Source organism: Cricetulus griseus, unplaced genomic scaffold (genome assembly GCF_003668045.3).
Source record: "Cricetulus griseus strain 17A/GY unplaced genomic scaffold, alternate assembly CriGri-PICRH-1.0 unplaced_scaffold_139, whole genome shotgun sequence".
In the NCBI taxonomy this organism is placed as follows: domain Eukaryota; kingdom Metazoa; phylum Chordata; class Mammalia; order Rodentia; family Cricetidae; genus Cricetulus; species Cricetulus griseus.
In genome coordinates this window covers 1-22,048 of record NW_023276852.1, presented here as the reverse complement: position 1 = coordinate 22,048, position 22,048 = coordinate 1, and the positions used below count along the sequence as shown (strand labels likewise).

The 22,048-nt window shown below is 38.7% G+C and overlaps 2 pseudogenes; one reads left to right on the top strand and one right to left on the bottom strand.

Annotated features, from left to right (window-relative positions):
* Positions 1-1,556: 1,556 nt before the first annotated feature.
* LOC100774749 lies at positions 1,557-2,299 on the bottom strand (annotated as a pseudogene).
* Positions 2,300-6,015: 3,716 nt separating this feature from the next.
* LOC113838077 lies at positions 6,016-20,346 on the top strand (annotated as a pseudogene).
* The last annotated feature ends 1,702 nt before the right edge of the window (positions 20,347-22,048 follow it).

Genomic DNA, 22,048 nt, shown 5'->3' with positions numbered 1-22,048 from the left:
TGATTTTAGATCGCAATGTCTCTGCTGCTGGTATTATACACAGGAAGCAGTCTCTTGTACCATTGGTTCAAGGGTATCTCTCACTGTTTTTTTTTTTTTTGAATTTGAGAGAACAATTTGTTATAATGACCAAAAATACAAGATTCCACTGAAACTGAACAGCTGACAAAATATGATTGAACTTAAACCTTCAGGAGGGTCAAATAAAGACAGTTATGTGGACTAGACCAAGATTTGTTCAGACACACCCAGGTAACTGCATTTCAGCATGAGCAGCATATGACCTCTTCCCAGCAGTTAGATTGTAAACAGTCTCCCACCCTTGTTTCTTCTGCCACATGGGCTACACCAAATGGCTTTTTCTGTACTGGATGAGCACAAGCCTCTTGGACATGACATAAAACCAAAAGCAAAGCTTAACAAAGTCTGATTTTAGGGTTGGAATTGTATATATATAACTCAGCATATCAGCAACCATTTATGTAATATCAATGTAGGCAGCACCAACTTTGACCAACTCAAAGTCACTACCATGTATAAGCCATTCCTGGCCCAGTAGCAATACCAGCATGTTACTATAAATCTTTCTGCCAAAAGCCACCTGAGCCCCACCACCACGTGTTAGCTTTATGCCAGCCGCCCGCCCGAATTAGGCCCAAATGAATACACAGAAACTTGTATTAGGTACAATGCTGCTTGGCCAATGAGTAGGATTCTCATCTGTTAGCTCACTCTGAGTTTTCTTTAATCTATATACTTTATATGACTTATCTTATCAGATGCCTTATTAGTGTCCCTCCTTGCTGATGGATCACATTGTGCTGCTGCAGCAGGAGCAGAGGGGAAAAGAAGGCCCCTTCCTTTTCTCCTTTGCTTAAATATGAGTCTCCTTGCTATGCCATTTCCTGCCTGGAACACTTCTCTACTACATTTCCCAGAGTCCTCTTTGACTCCTAGGCCTGTCTAACTTCCTGTCTCATTGGCCAAACAGTATTTTATTTAACAGTCAATAAGATGAACATACACAGTACATTCCCCATCACCAGCATTTCCAATTTACTATCTTCACCATCAACAGAGCAGACACACCTTTAGTTTTAGTTATTAACAGGAAGTTGTTAAAGAAGATGCAGAATTCTATCCCAGTACCACATATTATTGACAACACAGGCTCCTTCTGGGGATCTTTCTTGGGATCATAATGATGAACAAAGGAAATATTAATATGTCAGAGTATATGGCAGGTGAGGCAGAGGCTAGAAAAATGTTCACTCACAAGGCCAATGCATTCCAGTTCAAACAGAAGTCTGGGTGACTGGATAAATAACGAAACAAACTCAACCAAATCAAAGGAAAATAGGGTTTCTTTTAACACAGTATCAAAAAGTAGAGGGAACAGATTAAATGTGCCAACTGGTGGCAGGTAAGTCCACAGCCTATTGTTATAAGACCTCCCAGCATCAATCAGGTTTCTTCTCATGTTTTCTCAGGGTTATTTTTTTCTTTTTATAGATGTGGTGACTTTAACAAGAGTCTAAGGGGTCCGCAGGTAGGCTTCAATCATTAGTTTCAGGATCTGTCTGTGCCATGTAGGCATCCAACTCAGCATCCAGGTGTTATTTAGCTTTCGACATTTAGGCATCCAATTGGTTTTCCAGCTGTTCCTTGGTCAGTACAGGGCGAGTGAGGGCACCTCTCCTTCGGCCACGACCTTGGCCTCTGCCTCCAAAGCCTCTTCTTCCTGGACATATCATAGTCGGAACTCTACCACCGATTCCGCCACGACCCAGAGCTCCACGCCCTAGGCCCCCCCTCCCAGGACCTCCCTGACCTCGAACACCAACTCTTCTTAAGTCCATTCCCGTAGCTAATGCTCTTCCACCTCAGAGCATGTTTTGACCTTGGAGCGACATCCTGCTCCTAAGTGGGATCTTGGTGGCACGTGCCCCACGTAGTCCTCCTCAGGGCAAGCCTCTGGATTATTGGTAGGCCTCTTCCTCCAATCGCTCCCTTGTCAGCCTAAACGTGCCTGGATGTGACTCTTACCCAGGAGTTGCCTTGAGCTCTGCTTAAGTTTTAATACTGCCTGGACAGAGGGCCTATTCTCCATCTGCAGGGTCAGTCTTCTGTTTCTAGCACTGGCTAGCTGCTGCTGCTGCTGCTGCATCGAAGCCCGAATGTTCACTGGCATCGGCTGTTTGTTCTTCAGCATATTAGTAAAGTGATCATTTAGAGACATCTTGGTGGTGCCTTTTAGCACAACTTTCGGCGCTGACTGTGTAGCCATCTTGAAATCCTGAGAATCGAAGAGGACAGACGCCAGGCCTTCTCCCGGTGCTGCCACCACTGCTGCTGCTAACCTGAGTTAACAGGGGCTTCTGGCGCTAACTAGCTGGGCAGTTAGGTTAGATGCTCAAACAGTATGCTGCAAAGCTCACTCGTCGTTGGTTGCTTTTCTGGCCGGGCCTATCCTCCTGCTCCTCAGCCCTACCTTTCCTGCCTTTCCTCTGCACTGCAAATTCCTGCTTGGTGTCCTTATGATATTATGGAAACCTAATACAGTCAAACAACCAGAGTTCTGTCATTTCCATACACAAAATACTTCATCATAGTCCTATACAATTTACTCTAGACACAGAAATATGCTAATGTCAGGGCAACAATACATGATTCATCAGGGAGAAAAATCCAGGATTGAGGAATGGAAGGCCTGAAATAAGAAACACCATTATGTTTGTGTGAAGTATGTCAAGGGTATCTGTACACCCCTTGTAAATTGTGAAATTTTTGTTTCTGAGTTCATTTTATTTTGTTTTTTCGAGACAGGGTTTCTCTGTTTAGCTTTGGAGCCTATCGTGGCACTTGCTCTGGAGATCAGGCTGCCTTCAAACTCAGAGAGATCCACCTGATTCTGCCTCCTGAGTGCTGGAATTAAAGGCATGAGCCACCAACGCTTGGCCTGCACCTCAAATTTTAAGATTTCCCCTTTTCTCCCATTCCAAAGGACCATAGTGCAACACTTTCATAAGAAAATCAATAAAAGTGAATGTCCAATGTCCAAGAATTGGTGGCACATATCATGAATCTCAGCACTCCAGAGGCAGAGCCAGGTTGAGCTCTGTGAGATACAAGCCAGACTGACCTACAGAGCAAATTCGGGGATAACCTCTAAACGAATACATAGAAATTGGATCTCAAAATATAAAAAAAAAGTAAAATGGAATGACCACCAAGCTTAGATTCTTCGGATAGCAAAGACATGTTCATATAGGAAGACAGCACATTCCTATCATTCAGGTTTTTAAAGGTTATATCCTTTATCAGAATGTGGAGCTGTGTGTCAGGACTTTCATCTGAGCTCTCAGAAGGCAGAGGTATGTTTATCTCTAGACAGAATGGTCTATTCTTCTACAGACCTAGTTCCAGGACAGCCAGAGCTCTTCCACAGAAAAACCCTGTTTCCAATATCCAAAACCAAACAAGTGAAAAATAACATAACAAAAGAAAAAACAAAAAAGAATGGTTACCCAATGACCACACGATATCTTTGGGATCTCATAGTAATTTTGGGCAGCTTTTCCCACAACTCACAAACAATGACAAAAAAACACACTTATGAAGCCACCAAGAATGGGAATGTTACTATTCTCCAAGCTTACCTCTTTCTGGGATGAATTTCAATGTAAGTCTAGGGAGCATTAGGAACGGATGTGTCTCCAAGCCTCTGCTCTGCTCCAATTGAGGTTCTCTGCAAGTTCACTTCCTTTTATACTGCCGGGCTTCAGAGTCAATCAATGATGCTAATGCTTGAGAATGAGATTAGACAACACCTCCTGTACCTGGGTGTGGCAGTCTGGACTTTCTTCCTATTAATCACTAAGTGGAGCAGCAGGGTCTCCAGGGCCAAGACAACCTAATTGCCTAGGAAGAACAAGGTTGGCCTGGTGTATGTTAATAGATTGAGACAAACTAGAGGGAAAACAATAAACTAACATGCTAACTAGGGATGGAAAAGCCCCTTTCCCCTCTGCTTATATTGCAGATGGAATCCTACCCCAGCCACAGCTCTGCATCTTTATGTAAATCTTGATGATGCCATAGAAGGACAGCTTTTTTTTTCAAATATATATCTTGTAGCCTAGTCTGTTCACAATTTAATCAGTTGGATGAGAATGATTTTGCAATCCAATTCTATCATTTCAAACTACTCAGTGTTGGTTCCCACAGCTGTCTGGAATCCTTTTAGGTTTTCTGTCTGTTTTATATTTTTGTTGTTGCCGTTCCCTGTCACATCCAGGACAGGGAATTGTTCTTTATAGGACTTGGTGAAAGAAGCTGGATAGATAGAAAGTCAGTACAAATTATGCTCCATTTGTTTGCTGGATGTCTCTTCAGTATTGGGTCACCAGCCCTATACTACCAATTGCAGGTTGTCCAGGCTACTACTGTCCAGAGTCACTGCATTGAGATGTACCACATGAAATCAGGGAGCACTCCCCCCCTCCGTGTGGTTCCCACAGCAGCTTATTCAGAAGCCTGGCAGAACCCTTCCCAGGTTTTTTAATGAAGGCATATGCTAATATTTTACCATCATTTCCATCAGCTTCTATTTCCATTCCACCTTCAAAGGAGTAGCTCTCCAACACTGGTATGTCTTGCTCATTGATCAGAGTGTATTTGGTCTTCCTGACCACCTGGCAGAGCTGCATGAAGCCCCATTTAAAGTCGGTGATGGCCATCCGGGCACTCTAGCTAGGTGGAGCCACTCCCTCCAGAGGCAAAAGATTTAGGAAGGAATAAATGGATGACTCTGAAATGAAGCCAGCTACTTGGGAAAGAAGAAAGCAGCGATGATTCTTGGAAAAAGTTTAGACCAACTGAGGCTCTTGGAAGGAACACTCTCATCCTGTTGAGGTGCCTGGCAGGCTGTGCAGTGTGCTCAAGATTTCCCTGTTTTGTGAGCTATCACCTGTGCTTGGGTCGACTTTGGTGATGCAGCTGTCTTTGATTAATTTTGACTCCTTTAAGTAACCCCTCATCCATATCCCTGTATGTAGCTCCAGTGAAACTCATCATTTCACCAAATTGGACTTTAGTGTCATCTGAGTTTCTGTCTGTTATGGGTTCCATATCTAGGGTGAGCTGACATCTGTTGCATGTCCTCAGGACATCAAGGCTCATTTGTTTCCTTGTTATTGTGAGTAGGGTGGCAATAAACATAGTTGAACAACTTTCTATTTCCAATGTGAGTGTGTGTGTATAAAATGTGTTGAGAGAGCATGTGTGCTACAGTGTGTCTTTGGTGTTCAAGGGAAAACCTTGAGTGTCCATGTTTGTCTTTTACTAGCATTGCTGCCTGACTAGCTTCTGAAAATTTTCTGGTCTCTATTTAATACCAAGGACACTGGGATTACAATCTTTGGGAGACTTCATTTTCAATAAAAATATGACGTTTAAAATTTAATGGGATTTGTAGCAGGGAAACTACAGAACACTCTGACTGATTTCTGAAAACTGTAGAATACTACTTTACATAAATAGATCCAAAAATGGAAAATGGTTTCTGTGAATGAACAGATATTATGAGGAAGAAGGCAATGGAAGTTAATTAATATGATGATCTTTGAAAAGTTATTCTTGTGTACAGAGTTATCTTTTTGTTGGAATTTATATGTGGTGTCATTTTCACAAGGGGAATAGTGGCTCAGTTCCACTGAAAAGAGAAAGGGGGTGTTCTCATAAAAGGGTGAATGAAATAGAACCAGATAGGAAATGTGACATTTGCCTGAAGATGACTTACAGCCGACTACACTGCACAGTCTTCTTTATTCTTCTCTAGGTGGTCTCAGGGCATTTGATACTGTAGACATCCTTGCCCAGGCTGCTAGAAGTGGGGGATTTTTCTTTCTTTTGTGAAGATCCTGGATGTGAGGGAGGAGCACTTAGGAGGTGCAGATATATGATTACCATGAGATGCAGACCAATCTGAGCTATTAGTCCACAAGAAGAGATTGTATGTGGCCAAGGCCCACAGCAGCCGCAGCTGCCAACACTCTGCTGTTGAAGCCACAACTGAGGAAATACAAGATGAATGTAGAATCTCAACACAGGCTCAAGTTTCCACCTCAGTTGCAGCCTGAGGCACAAAGGATTCACAAAGGTCAGGTCCATCTCCTGAGGAGCTCTGCCTAAAACTCCTTCAAGATCTGTCATTCATAGCCCTAATGATACACGGTTACCATACCAAGTCCCAGTTATCACTGTAATGTGAAGCTTTGGTTCAGATCTAAAATTGATATATCATGGAAGAGGTGGCCTTGCAGACAAGGGCCAGGATATTGCAGAATCTGTGGTATTGGCAAAATTGGCCCTCCTGCTTCCTAAGGATCTCAGGTCAAATCTTGGTGTTGGTGCATTGATTTCAGCATTCAGTCAAGCTTCAGAGTTTGTGCACCTGCCAACTGAAGTGTGATGCATGAAGTTTTGTTTTCTCTTTAGACAGACGGGATGTGCTGAAGCTCCTAGCATTCCTCCCTCCTCTTCTCAGAATGGAGAGGTAGTAAGCTCATGCCACCTATGCACTTAGATCATTTCCTTTATTTAGACACTGGGGCTAAATTAATATTACCCAGGCTCCCGATGAATTTTCTGTGAATTGCTTGATTTTGTGACCTGGATGGTGGGAGTTTAACTGGTAAAAGAGTTTGGACAACAATGAGAAAGAAATTCCACATAGAAATCTTGGAGGATTTGCAGAGATAATTGTAGCAGCCAGTGGTTTCTAAGACACCAGGAGGACAAGGCCCCAGAATGAAATAGCCACGGCTCATAGGGGACCACAGAGACTGATATGACAATCAATTACCCTGTATAGAATTGAGTAAGTCAGTGCCTGGAGAGATGTCTTATAAGATAAGAGCATTGACTTCACTTCTACAGGACCTGAGTTCAATTCCAAGTATTCAGATTGCGAACAGCTATGTATAACTTCAGTTCCAGGGGATGTGGCATGTTCACCCAGATACAAATATATTCAAAACAACAATGTACATGAAAAAAAATTTAAAAGACCCAAATAAGTCCATTCAACAGGTGTTTTGGTTGTGTAACATGGTATTTTTGTGGGACTTCTAACTGTGGGTGTGGCACTGTCTCTGACTAATTTGCTTGATTTGGAGGAACTTTTTCTGTTTGGTGTGTTTCCTCATCCTGCCTTGATAAGAGTGCTTGCGTCCAGCCAGGCATTGGTGGAGCACACCTTTAATTCCAGCACTGCCGAGGCAGAGGCATGCAGATCTCTATGAGTTCCAGGCCAGCCTGCTCTCCAGAGCAAGTGCCTGGTAAGCTCCAAAGCTACACAAAAAAACCTGTCTGGAAAAACCAAAAAAAAAAATGAGTGCTTGTGGCCAGTCTCAATGAATTTTGTAATGCCAAATTTGGTTGTTGTCACTGGGAGGCCAGCTGTTTTCTGCAGGTGAATAGAGGAGGAGAGGATCAGAAATAGAGGTGAGGTGGGGAGAAGGGACAAAGAGGAGATGATGGAGATGAAACTGCAGTGAGGATGCATATGAGGGCAGAAGAAAAAATGAAAAAGTTCAATGTAGAATTTTCTTTTCTCTTTGCATTCATTTTCTTCCTTTGATTTTTTATTGGCTTTTTTGTTTTCTGAGACAGGGTTTCTCTGTTGATGAAGATACCATGTAGAACAGGTTGGCCTTGAACTGAATGAGATCTCCCTGCCTCTGCCTCTAGAGTGATTTGATTGAAGTTGTGTGTGATTGCTGACTGGCTCAAGGTTTTAGTTTCCAACTAAATTGGTTGAATATTTGAGGTAAATGAAGTAACTATAAAGTGTTTTCTTATGTAGCCCAGGCGATGGCAGTATGTATCCTGCTTCCTGAGTGCCGAGAGTACAGGTGAGTGTTAAAGGCCTGTGTTAAAGTGAAATTTTCAGGACTAACTTCTAATAAGTAGTTATACTCATTAAATAAAATTGTTTTGAATAAACATAAAGCATATCTTAGGATTTGCGTTTCAAAACATCAAAACTTTAAAATCCAGGGAGTAGGATGGGTGGGGGTGACACACACCTTTAACCCCAGAAATTGGAAGGAAGAAGATGGAGCTCTATGATTTCTTGGACTATCTCATATTTAGAGTGACTGTCAGAACAGGTTCCTAAGGTAAACAAAGACACCTATTCATAAAAACAAAAAAATAACAGTATTAGATATCAGTCTCTATTATTGTATTCTGTGGTGTAGGAGTAAGGCTCAGTGAGTGAGAGAAATTCTTTCTTCACCATGGATGTGTACATCAGTTCAGAACTCCCAGTATATAGTTTACAACAATTTATTTGGAACCGGAGTTGTTGTGTATCTGAGTCCATCATCCGATCTCCTAGGGTAATAAGCATTCCCGTGTTGTAAATGCACATGTACTGGCTACAAACTTATGCACAGAACAAAGAAGAGTGGGATGTTGACCTTCAAGCTTGTAATTGGATTCCTAGCACATCTTTTAAGAATATTGTTCAAACGAGAACCCTAGTGTCAGCCTCTATTCCCCTGAAGATGTAGCCTTTCAAGATCTCTGAGCTTGTGAAATTGTACATCCAAACTCCTTGCCAGCAAGCCTCAGGACCTGACTGTATTTCCATTATTTATTTAAACAGTATAAGGGCAGCCTGGTCTACATAACAAGTGACAGACAGACTCTAAATCTACAGAGAGAATCCCAGCTGGAGAAACTAAACAACAACAACAATAAAATAATAAAATAAATGGTTCCCACATGTTGTTGGAGATCCCTGGTAGAGATTTTCGGGTCATTTATGTAAACAATCTTATCATCTGCAAATAGTGAAAGTTTTATTTATTTTTCTTTTTGCATCCCCTTGATCTGCTTTTATTGTCCTAATGCTCTAGCTAGGAATTCAAGCATAATATTGAAGAGATATGGAGAGAGTGGAAAGCCTTGTGTTATTTCTCAATTTAGAGGAATCGCTTTGAGTTTCTCTCCATTTAGTTTGATGTTGATTGTTGGTTTTCTGTACATTGCTTTTATCATGTTTAGGTATGTTGCTGTTATATCTGATCTCTCCAAGACCTTTATCATGAAGGGATGTTGGATTTTGTCAAAGGCATTTTCAGCATCAAATGAGTTGATCATATGTTTTTTCTTTTTCAGTTTGTTTATATGATAGATTACATTGATGGATTTTCATATGTTGAGCCATCCCTGCCTTCCTGTAATAAAGCCAACTTGATCATGGTGGATGATTTCTCTGGTGTGTTTTTGGATTCGATATGCCTGTATTTTGTTGAATATTTTTGTGTTGATGTTTATGAGGGTCATTGGTCTGTAATTCTCGTTTTCTGTTTTGCCTTTGTGTGGCTTGGGTACCAAGGTAATTGTAGCTTCATAAAAAGAGCTTTGCAATGTCCCTTCTGTTGCTATTGTGTGGACAAATTTGAGGAGTACTGGTATTAGCTCTCCTTTGAATTTCTGGTAGAATCCTTCAGGGAATCCATCTGGACCTTGGGTTTTTATTGGTTGGGAGACTTCTGATGACAGCTTCTATTTCATTGGAGGCTATAAATCAGTTTAAATTGCTTATCTCTTCTTGATATAATTTTGGTAAATGATATCTATCTAAAAATCACCTTTTTCCTTTAAAGTTATTGTGTGTTGTCTGAGATTTTAGGAGATATTTCCTGTGTTTCAGATGTTGATTCTTCCTAGTTTGCTATTCTGTTGCTCTGGTCAAACACTAACCATAATAAATTGAGGGGAATTGCCAACGTGGCTCATGTGTTATAGTCAATGGAAGACTAGGCTAGAATCTGAAGACAGCAGCTAAAGCATAGCTCCTTGAAGGAACACTGCTATTTGGCTTTCTCTCCTAGAGTTTATAATAAAGCCTTGCTTAGGGACAATGCTGACATTACCAGTTAATAAAATGTTTTACAGTAGTCTGAATAGGAGAAATTTTTATTTAAATTTCTCTATGCTATTTTAAAACTGTACTTTCTGTAGTGAGGTCGTGCAGTAGGTGTTTATGAAATTACCTCACTAATATCTAAACATGCTATAAAATATTGGTATGAAAGGAGTAGGTAAAACTTCTGATATCACTGTGTGTATAATTTTCCTCAGATGCCCCTCTTTGTGTGCAATGTTGATTGTGATCCTGGATTCAGAAAATTCTGGCAGGAGGGAATGGCAGTCTCCTGTTTTGAATACAGTCCCTGCCCAGAAAATGAAATCTCTAATGAGACAAGTGAGTAATTGAGGCAGTTATAAACCCATTACATTGATCATTTCTCCCACCCTTCACACTGGGATGCTGAAGGGGTCTAAAGGCAATGGCAAAATTCAATATATTATTTTGCTAAGTTAAGCTTTATGTGACTATGATCATTACCTGTGTCCCTGTATAAAACACCTCTTGCCTTGACCCACATCTTAACAAGTTGTAAATCAACACAGATGACATTTTCGTAAAGAGATGGTTTTGATTACCAGTCTGCACCGTGAGTGAATTATACACAAGGTCTTTTGTAGTGAATAATCTTTTCAAAAATTACATATAAATTCAATTTGGGTCTTGTATCCTTGCAAACAGTTTTAATCATTTTGCCTGTATTCATAACTACATAAATTAATGAAAGCCTTGTATGCATAGGCACCCACAGAGAACAGAATAGGTCAATGGATGTAACTTACTATGTAATTTGGGTGCAGGTAATCAAATTCATGTCCTCTGTAAAATTAATTATGAGAAAATTATTACTTGTTCAATTTTCAGGAACTTCTAAGAGGAGAAAGAAGAGTACATTCAGTATCAAGAGAATTCTTAGCAAAGGTTCTATTTCAATGAAAATGTAGAAAAGTGGGGATAAGTATTGACACATAACCTGGAAATTATATTCAAAATTTTTATATACATCACATGGTAATAATGTCAAAAAATTAGCTACAGTATTCAAACAATATTATTACCTATACACCCCATAGTAGTAAATAATTATTTATTCAGGATTGATTAATTCAAATGGTGAGTTACTACTTTTTGACTGATTTTGCCTGTTATCCTAAATAATGGAAGGAAAGTCCTTGAGGAATATTCATAGCCACTGGGATGACTTAGGATTTAATTCCCTTGCCCCTATCACTGATGACCTGAACTCATCCTCAGGACCCATATTGTAGTAGGAACTACATGCAGCCTCACAATAATATATTCCAAAGTAATTTTTAAAAGTATCCTGTACTGTTGAAATGCAAAATACAAAAGAATAATGAATATTTATGGAAAGTTATCAAAACAACTTTATTATTATTTTGATTATGTGTATGCTTATGTAAGGTTGGTGGCTATGTGCACATAAGAGACAATACTAGTGAGAGACACCAATGCCTCTGTTGTCACTTTCACAAATTTGTGAGATTCCCGAACTTGTAATGAGAACTGAATTCAGGTCTTCTGTGAAAGACCCAGAATATTAAACAAATTTATTGAATAAAAAGTACATGAAAACTTCATTCAGGATAAACTGAATAAAATATTGGAAGTCCATTATCACTGTGACCCTGTGATTCAGATAAATTATAATACAGTTTCCTACACTTCCTATCATGTTTATTGCAACTTATAAACAACAACATGTTAACAATCGTTCTTAAGTGTTTTGTGGTATCTTTCTCGTGTTATTTATCAGTATCTCCTTCACAATTGACTACATTCAAATCATCTTGATCTCACAGACTTCAAAATTAAGAAAGGAGGAAGGTGTTGTCTGTTCTGAACTGGAAAAGAATAAAACTCCAGGCGAGTTTTATAGCCAAGTAAGTACACATGTTGCTACTTTGAGTGACAGGCTACAACTTCTTCTGAATATTCTTAGGAATATCCTGTTGTTACTGCCAGAAGAAGACAAAACAAAGTCTGTGTTTATGATATTTATTATATTTGAACATCTCAAACATAATTCATCTCTCAGTTTCATCCTCCTACTTACAAATAACCCCAATCACTTTCAAAATCATCAGATCTTTTGTTACTTTTATATGTATATGCACCTATAAATATAAACAAACTCATAAAATCTGATGATTCACTTAAAGGTACTTTTATTTAAAAGTGTTTGGGCCAGATAATTTGAAATAGAAAATGTATCAGAGGTATGGGATCAGTAGAAGACACAGTCTCAATATTTAATGGGGACAGCATTCATAAAAGTAACAAAGACCTAAAAACCACTGAATCCAAGATATCTGGGATTTTGAAAACACTCAGAAAAACTGTGGTTAAAGAATAGCATCTGGCAATTAACCAATATAATTAATTTCTTCACAGTTCCAAAATGTACCACAAAATCTGTGTTTCCTGATATCATGTCACATGATTGCATCATTACAACTAACAGACAAAAATAATTATTTGCTTTAGTTAGCTAAGGTGCTTAGCTGTGAATCTCTGCTTCCATCAGCTACTGGATGAAGGCTCTAGGGTGGCATTTAATGTAGTCATCAATCTCACTTAGGGAAGCGCATTTAAGGTAGCCTCTGCACTTTTGCTTTGAATACTTGTTGCAATCATCCGTTTTGGATCTCTGTACAATTCCCTCAGGCCATAATTGCCCTTTAAACTTATGATTGATCTCTCTATCGATGAGTCCTTTTTCTTGTTCTCCTTTATTCATCTCCCTACTCAATCTTCCTAATCCCTTAAATTCTTCTTCCCCTTCTGATGGGGAAAGTCTTTCTGTGTATATGTTTGTCTTATTGGTTGATAAACAAAGCACTGTTTGGACAATAGGGAACCAAGATAGATGGGACTAGGAGTAAAGGAGAGTTTGGGGAAATGTATTAAAGAGTAGAGGAACCATGTGATCCCATGAAGAGAGGATGCATGCTACTGGCATCCTTGATAAGTCTTTATAAAATATATAGATTAATGGTTATGGCTGATACTTAGAAGAGAGCTAGCAAATGAGAAATCCTAGTCATTGGCCAGCAACGTTGTACCTAATGTATGTCTCTGTGCTTTATTTGGGGGCCCTAACATGGTGGAAGATCTCATGCCGATGGCAGTAAGAATTAACATTAAAAATGGTGCCCACATGGTTTTACCAACTTCCACATAAAAACTTCACAAAAGCTCGAAAAGTAATTTTAGAGATAGATGCAACTTCTCTGTAGCAGCATTTTCTTGGGTGGTCTCTGTTTTCCTAGAGACAAGCAGAGACTAGAGTGACTCACTTAAGGGATGTTTCCTGACTCAGAATAAGTAGAAAAATCTGCAGGGCTCTTTTAAGAGGCCCGGCTAACAATTGAGTAGTGTGTACAAGCAGCTGGCTGTGACAGTGACCACATCTCCAAGCTGGCAGCATGCTCCATGATGGTAACATAGACCAACTCAATGAGCACAGCTCTCAGAGCTGGTGAGAAAGTTACCCCTGCCATCTTGAAAAGACAGCAGCTAAACCAGCCATGGCTTTAGTTTTAGCAATATTGTTTAGGAGATAAAAGTGTGATGACCAGGAAAAGATAAATATATACAGTAAAGACATATTCAGAGGGCAAAATTAAAACTTTGGAAATTTATGATGTGTTTAAAAATATACAAAAGCTTGTGTGAGAAAAGAAACAGGATAAAGTAATTGAAAGAAAGAAAGAGTATCCAGTCAGTGGTGGTACATGCTTTTAATCCCAGCACTTGGGAGGCAGAGGCAAGCATATCTCTGATTTCAAGGCCAGCCTGGTATACAGAGTGATTTCCAGGGCAGCCAAAGTTACAAAGAGTAACCCTGTCTCATGAAAGGAAAAAATAAAAGCAAAAGAAATAGAGTTATGAAAATAAATAAGTAAATAAATAAATAAATAAATAAGCCACATAAAGAAGGAAAATACACACAAAATATGGATACTCTATGTTATAACATTGTCTTTAAATTGTTTGATTTCTGAGGAAATAACTACACCTGATAAAATACATTTGATTATAAGTGCTGCTAAATTAATCCAACTTATATATTTTAAAATGCTTTGACTTTTAAATTTAAATAAAAGGACAGGTTACTTGGAAAAGAAGTTTTTGCTTATGTTTCCAAAGAAAATGTAAAGTTGTGGATCCCTTCCATACTTACATGGTATAGTTAAGCAAGACCCCCTTGAAACAGTGTCCCAGGTGATCCAACATCTAAAACAGCTAAGGTGATAAGGCTTTAAAGCCTACAAAAACAAGTACCTGGCTAGGTTTCTGTGTTTTATCATGATCCCCATGGTATAGACATTGCCCCAAAACAGCAGGAAGCGGTTTGAAATGAAGAATGCCCAAATTCCCAAATATTGTTTATAAATGTTTGTTTTCTTTTAATTGGGGTTATAAATGGTAATGGTGACAGTAAATCATTTTTTAAAGGAAAAAAGGGGAATAGGATATAGTAATGAATACTTTGCATTGGTTTGGATTTCATTCATTGATACAAATTTAAGGTCAATTTCTGGTATGTATATTCCTCCTCTTGCTTGCTATTGTGTTTATATTGATGTATTTGAGATGGATAGATATTCTTCAAACCTTTCAAAGACCTACAGAATATATGTCATTTAAATAGTTAAGTGTTTTTCATGACAGTGAGACACAATTGCTCCTTGCACACCAATTACGTCAGAAAGGGGGATGGGCATTGAAGAAAGTCAATATGGAGTTTGCGTTCAACATGGCAAGATTAGCCATTTGGGCAAGAAACTGCTCTTGCCTGTACTGTTTGATAAAATGGACATGCAGGACCCACAGGAAAGTGACTACTGAAATTGCAAAACAAGACAGTCCTGAAAGGTTCCTGCTTCATGGAGAAGTCTGCCAGACACATTGTGGCCTATAGGCTGGAGATGGATGCTCCAATGTTACAGAGGAACTTTGGGTGACTTTCCTCATAGCCAGATGTCTCTGTCAGATCTAAAGTTTATATATTATCCTTCTGTGGACTTTAATAGAGTTGAACACAGTTAGTTATGGTTATAGTTTTCTTTATTTATTTTAAAAGATAAGTTACATTAAAGACCTTAGATGCACAAAGATAGAATAGATGATAGAATATTTTCTCTAAATCTTGCTAAATGTTAATGAAATAAGTATTATAACTATAGTTCTTACTTGATAACTCTTTTGTTATGCATTTTACTATGTTAATGTTAAAATCCTTTTTATTTAGAGATAGAAGAGATCATGAGCGAAGTCCTTCTGTGTATATATTTCTCTTATTGGTTGATAAATAAAGCACTATTTGCCCTATATGGAAGCAAGATAGGTGTAGTTGGGAGTCAAGGAGGATTCTGGGAAATGTAGTAAAGAGGAGAGTCACAATGTGATCCCATGTAGAAAGGACCAGTGCTGCTGGCTTGTAAGTCTTTATAAAATACAGAGATTATTGTTTATGGTTAATACTTAGGATGGAACTAGCAAATGAAAAATCATAGTCATTGGCCATCAGCATTGTTCTTAAGTCTGTGTATGTTATTTGGGGGCCCTAATGTGTTGGCAGAATTAATGCAGCTGTCAGTATGAGTTACCATTACACCCCTCCTCTTCTCTCGTTCTCAATCTGCTTGCTAACTGTCTCCAACAATAACTCAATTCATTCAGGAGTTCTCCATTGAGATAATGAGCATTAGAAACTGGAAGCATTACCATGCAACAACGTCCTTCAATGACATCTTCATCATCAAAATGCAGACAATGCAATGCTTCGTATGTACATATAATAGAAAAGATTTGCCAATGAAAATACTGAAGATGGACTAAGAACACATTACTCTTTCCCTCAGATGTGGGATATTGTGTGAAGTGCTCAGAGGACCAGTTTGCCAAAGAGAGCAGAATCAGTGCATTCCCAAAACTGTGATATTTCTAAGCTATGCAGACCCTTTGGGAATGGCTCTTTCCTTAATGGCCTTGTGCTTCTCTGCATTCATATCTCTGGTTCTTGGAGTGTTTATCAAGCACCGTGGCACTCCCATTATGAAGGCCAATATCAGGAAGCTCAGTTACATCTTGCTCATCTCAATCTTGTTTCCTCTGCCCCTTGCTCTTCATTGGCCATCCAAGCTCAGCTACATGCATGTTGCAGCAAATCACATTTGGAGTTGTATTCACCGTGGCTATTTCCACTGTGTTGGCCAAAACAGTTACTGTGCTTCTGGCTTTCAAAGTCACAGCCCCTGGAAGAAGAATGAGATACTTCCTGATTTCAGGGGCACCTAACTACATCATTGTCCTCTGTACTCTTATCCAAGTTATTATCTGTTCTGTCTGGTTGGGAACTTCTCCTCCCTTTGTTAGTATTGATGCAAACTCTGAGCATAGCCACATCATCATTGTGTACATCAAGGCATCAGTCACTGCCTTCTACTGTGTCCTGGGATACCTGGCCTGCTTGGCTCAGATGAGCTTCACTGTGGCTTTTTTGTCCAGGAATCTGCCTAACACATTCAATGAAGCCAAGGTCCTGACAATCAGCATGCTGTTGTTCTGCTGTGTCTGGATTACTTTCCTCCCTGTGTACGATAATACCAAATGTAAGGTCATGGTAGGTGTGGAAATTTTCTCCATCTTGGCTTCCATTGCTGGGATGCTGGGATGCATCTTTGTTCCCAAGTGCTACATAATTTTGTTAAGACCAGCAACAAAATATCTTCAAAATATCAAGGAAAATCCATGTTCCAGAACTGATATCTCATTAATTCTTACTAACAAATATATAGTTAGTTCAAATGTTGATTTGCAATGCAATACCTATCTCTTTAGAATTACTGTCACCATTTCCTCTAATCATATTGACTTGCTGTATCATGTCTACTACTATCGTCTTCTTTGTGTCCTATAATTTTTCACTCAGTCACTGATTTCATGACATCTAGCCATTTTATTATAGTGCAGATTGGAAATGTGATTTTCTGCTTTAAAATACAACAGTTTTCAAAATATATGAAATGTTAATTGCCTAAATATCTAATTGAATGAATGACTTTCATGTCAGTTGAGTGCTGTCAAAACAAAAATACAAGATATTTCTAAGACAGTGAACTTCAGTCTGTAGACAGAGCTGAAACAGTAATCCTCCCTATGTGGGGAACAGAAGAAGATACTGTTGCATCCTAGTAGGTAGAATAGTAGAACAAAGAAGAGAAAGGATATTTTAGAAAACTGGTAGTAAGAATATTAGAGAATATGTATTGATTCCTCAGCTGTTAATAGCATGTGCTATTCTTGCACAAAGTTCATCAATATTAATCTTCAAAATATTCTTCCAAACCACTTAGAGCTATATATCCAAAGGATCAGATGGCTCTTCTGGGCTTCAATGTTACCTGGGCTCACATGTATGTTTAATCACACACACACACACACACACACACACACACACACACACACACATGCATACACACTTGCCCATACCCAAAATCATATAAATTTGTAAATATAAGAAAAACGTTAATGGCTCTGCACTGGGTTTGACTTTCAATGTGCTTTTAAGATAACTGAATTTAAAAAATCTACAGATGCAGCATGGGATATGAGAAGATATGCCTGGGTCTCTACTCATGCATTTGACATAAGAAACTTCAACTTTTATTTTACCATGAGAGACACTGATAGGGAAGTGATAAGAGAAGAACTGCTTGGTAAATTCATGTCTTATAGTATGTTTGGATTTTATATGACACTGACCATCAAAATTCTATGCATCTGTCACATGTATATTAAATAAAAATATAAGTCATAATAAAGCTTTGTTATATTAGGAACTACCAAATACATTTTGTATCATAAATGTCCCTGGTTCCAGTTTATAAGTGTTAGAAATGTATTATGAAAAAATATTTTATTTTCATTTCCAGCATAAGTGTGTTTTCAAATATATATGTAGTAACCACTAATACCAGAATGCTACTTTAAATCCTAAGTGCTGGTGTTTTGAATATTATTAGCTGCCATTTGGTTGATTGAATGTGAATACAGGTCCTCAAGAAGAACAGTCACTGCTCTTAAGTACTGCTGTATAATTAGTTGTTTGACAATAAAACTTCAGTGTATAATTTATTGAATACAGCTGAGAAAAATCAAAGAATATATTGCAAATAGAATTAATGACTATGTATGTGTGAAGTAAAACAAAAATTTAAATGATATTGTTTCTTTGTTTGCTCATTTGTTGGCAAGCATCCACATTGATTCCATGTCATCAGTATTGTGAATAATGTTGTAATAAAAATGGACAGGCAATTGTGCATGTGCTTTCCTGATCCAAGGGATCTCTTTCTTTCTGCATTATATCTTGCTGTCGTTCTCTGTGTTTGTTCCAATTGGCTATAGGAGGAAGCCTTGATGGTGATGGCTCAATGTGTTTCTGATCCATGAGTATATCAGAATTAGTGAAGTCATTTTATCAGTACCTATTTTATTCTTAGTTTTTTGTTTTCCAAAATAAATTTTTATTTAAATTAAAAACAATCTTATTTTACATACCAAACCCCATTCCCTTTCACTCCCTTTCTTCAATGGCCCCCACCAATACCTATTCCTCCCCACCATCCACTCCCGAGGGAGGGTGGGGCCTCCCATGAAATATCGTCAAAGTCTGGCACATAATTGTGGCAAAAACTAGGCCCTCCCCTGTGTATCTAGGCAGAGAGACTATCCCTCCTTAGAGAATGGCCTCCTAAACCCATTTGTGCTCTAGGGATTATTACTGTTTTAATTGCCACAGAACATTTTTATTAGACTAGTAGTATTTTTCTTATTCTGGTCTTCAGCTCTAGGTCATCTAAGGAGTGCTATATAAGTGTTACATCATGTGCAGTGTCCCTTAAGACAAATTATACATAGATTTATTACTCCCACAAGCTCTGTGGCAGCAGTGCCATAGCTGTTTTTGTAGTCATTGAATGATGTGTAGCTGGGTTGCTGTTAATGTTTCTTTTTAGGTACCTGAAGAATACCTTCCCATATTACGGACACTGGAACATCAGGTTAAAGTTCTATGTTGATAACAGCTTTATTTTACATGTTAATGAATTCTGTAGGTATTCTCTGCAGCAACGGGGCCTTGTTGTCAGTTTGTGGAGAGGAAACTATTGTCTTAATAGTAGGCTTGTTGGTTTGAGGATTTTCTCGGGACCACCTTGGCCAATGACTTAGTTGAATGCAACCCAGTCCCTTTACAGGAAGCTTCATTTGCTGCCTAGATATAAACAACTGTGATGCTATCTACCTCATTGTTTGTAGAATTCATTCATATCACCTTCATATATTTCAGGAAGTGTCCACTGCATTAAGTGCTCTTACCACACCACAAACACTGTACATTTCCTCCTTCAACTTTATTTCTCTTCCCACCATAAAATCTATGTTGCTGTTCAAGTCTACACCCATGCTCAATCCACTAATAATAATTTTCTGTTACCACTTCCCTGGTGTTATAATTTAAGAAAACTGTCTTGAGAGAGAAAGATGCCATGAGACAGTGTTCAAGTCAACGGATTTTTGTTAGGGAAAGGGATCATAAAGTGCAGAAAGAAGGAGGAGAAAAACCAGCCTCTGGGGACAGGAGCAGCAGGAGAGGGGAAATGTCCATTGAGAGGGAGGTGGGAGGCAGAGAATAAGAAAGAGATAGTGTAGTATGGACCCTTGTAAAAGGGAACATAGTGAATGTGCATAGGTTGTGCTTTTAGTGGCTGCAGCTGAGGGCTTATCCTGTCAGAACCCCGATGACAAACCTGTAAAGATGCCCAAATACTAACACCTGGAACAACCATATGTACCTGTAGGCAATTCCTCCAGAAGTAAACTCTAGAAAGCTATCAATTGTAGCTTGGTTATCATATTTTGGATGGGTAATAACCACAGATAAAAGAATACATCAGATATTGATCTTTCTGGGTCTCAGTTACTATCAATGTTAGAGCTCTGAGGCGAAAGGTATACTGACTATAAGAATTCAAGCAATACTTTTAAGTGTTACAGGTCAGAAAGGGAAAGATATATTGGATTCCAGAAGCCAGGGAATACTTCAAAGTTTTACACCTCTGAAGTTAAAGATTTCCTAGTTCTCTGAAGGCAGGCTACACTTATAACTGTTACAGTTCTTAAGGAAAATTATTCTGGCTCTCACAAAACAGGCTAAAGCTGTAGCTTTGATGGGACTGTTATCATGGCTCTTAGAGTATGTCTATACCTGTGGGTTTTTCAGCTATGAAGATAAAGATATCCAGGCCATTGGAAGCAAGCCTATACTTATAGCAGAAACTAAAGGTATCCTGACAAACAGATACAAGGTAATAGCTACAGTTCTCTTCTGATGTCGAATACTATTCAGACAGAAATGTAGAAGTTCTGTATCTCTCCAAGAAGTCAATAACAGCTCAGTTCTGCAATGGAAGTCTCTTCACAGAGATATAGCAGTTCTACACCTCTATAGGAGAGGCAATACTTTTCCTCTCTACTCCACTCTAACAAAGAAGTTTGCAGACAAATGTAGCAGTCCTGCTCCTGCTCCTGCAAAAGGTGTTATTTCTCTGGTACACTCTACTGGGTGTAAGAAGGTAATCACTCACATCTCAATTAAGTGATTAATTGTTAGGGAGGAATCCAGGAGTGTGGCAGCATCTCCAAGGGTGGAAAAATATAAGCTGCCAAACTGAACAGGTACAACATCTGTATAGAGCTTCTTAGAGACAGAGATTTTTCCATGGTGAATATTTTTGAGGGTGGCAAGAGGTTAGATTTCAATCCCTAAGCTAGAAAAAGCTCAAGTATTTGCTGGAGTTCTTTCTTATGGTCTGGTAGGGCTTGCTTGGAGGGATGGTTTGGTTGTCATGCTGAGTTGGTCAGGGACAGAATATGTTGCTATGGTTCTGGTTTCAGGACCAAACTGTGTTCCTTTCATTGGATCCTTTTAATCTTTGACTCTAGTTAGAGGGTGTGTTTCATTTAGTAGTTCTGGTTTCAGGGCGAAAGTATGTGTCTATGTCTCTGGTTTCATGGTCAGGTTGTTTTTCTAGGTCTGACCCTTTCACTATACAGTTGTATTGCTGAGGATGATTTTTTCTAGATCTACATATTTGCCTGCAAGTTTTATGATGGCATTTGCAACAACTTGCATTTATGGCTTTTATGAACAGAACATCAGTGAACATGTTTGAGCAAGTGCCTTTGTGGTAGGGTGAAGAGTCCTTAGTGTATATGATCAAGAGTAGTATAGCTGGATCTTGATGTTGATAGATTTCCATTGTGTGTGGATCTGCCTATATTGATCTCCATAGTGGCTGGACGAGTTTGCCTTCCTACTATTAATGGAGGAATATTCCTCTTTCTCTGTCTCCTGGCTTGCTTGAATTCTTACTTGCGCTATCAATCTTACCTATTCTCATAGATTTAAGATGGAATCTTAAAGTACTTTTGATTTGCATTTCCCTGGTGACTAGGAAGTTTGACCATAACTTTAAATGTTTCTCAGATACTGAATTCCTGTTAAGAAGAATTTACTGTGTAGATCTTTACCAGTTTTATCTAGATTATTTGATGTCTCCTTTTTTGCATTTTTTTTGTTTTGGATAAGAAAAATCTACCATATATATAGTTGGTAATCATAGTTAACCATTATTCAGGCTGCTGCATTGGCTGAATGACAGTATATTTTTCCTAAGAGAAGTTGTTCAGTTTAAAGAAGTCCCATTTATTATTTGTTGATCTTAGTGTCTGAATGTTCTATGTTCTTTTCAGAAAGTCATGTGCTGTGACAAAGGATTCAAGGCTATACTCCACTTTCACTTCTCTCATGTTTATTGTATCAGGTTTTATGTTGATATCTTTAATCTGTTTTCACTTTAGTTTTGTAATGTTTTAGATACAGATCTATGTGCACTATTCTGCATGCTGACATCTAGATATACTGGCTCTTTTGGTTGAAATGTTTCATTTTTCCATTCTGTGTTTCTGTCTTCCTTATCCAAAATTGGTTGTTGATAGGTGTATAGA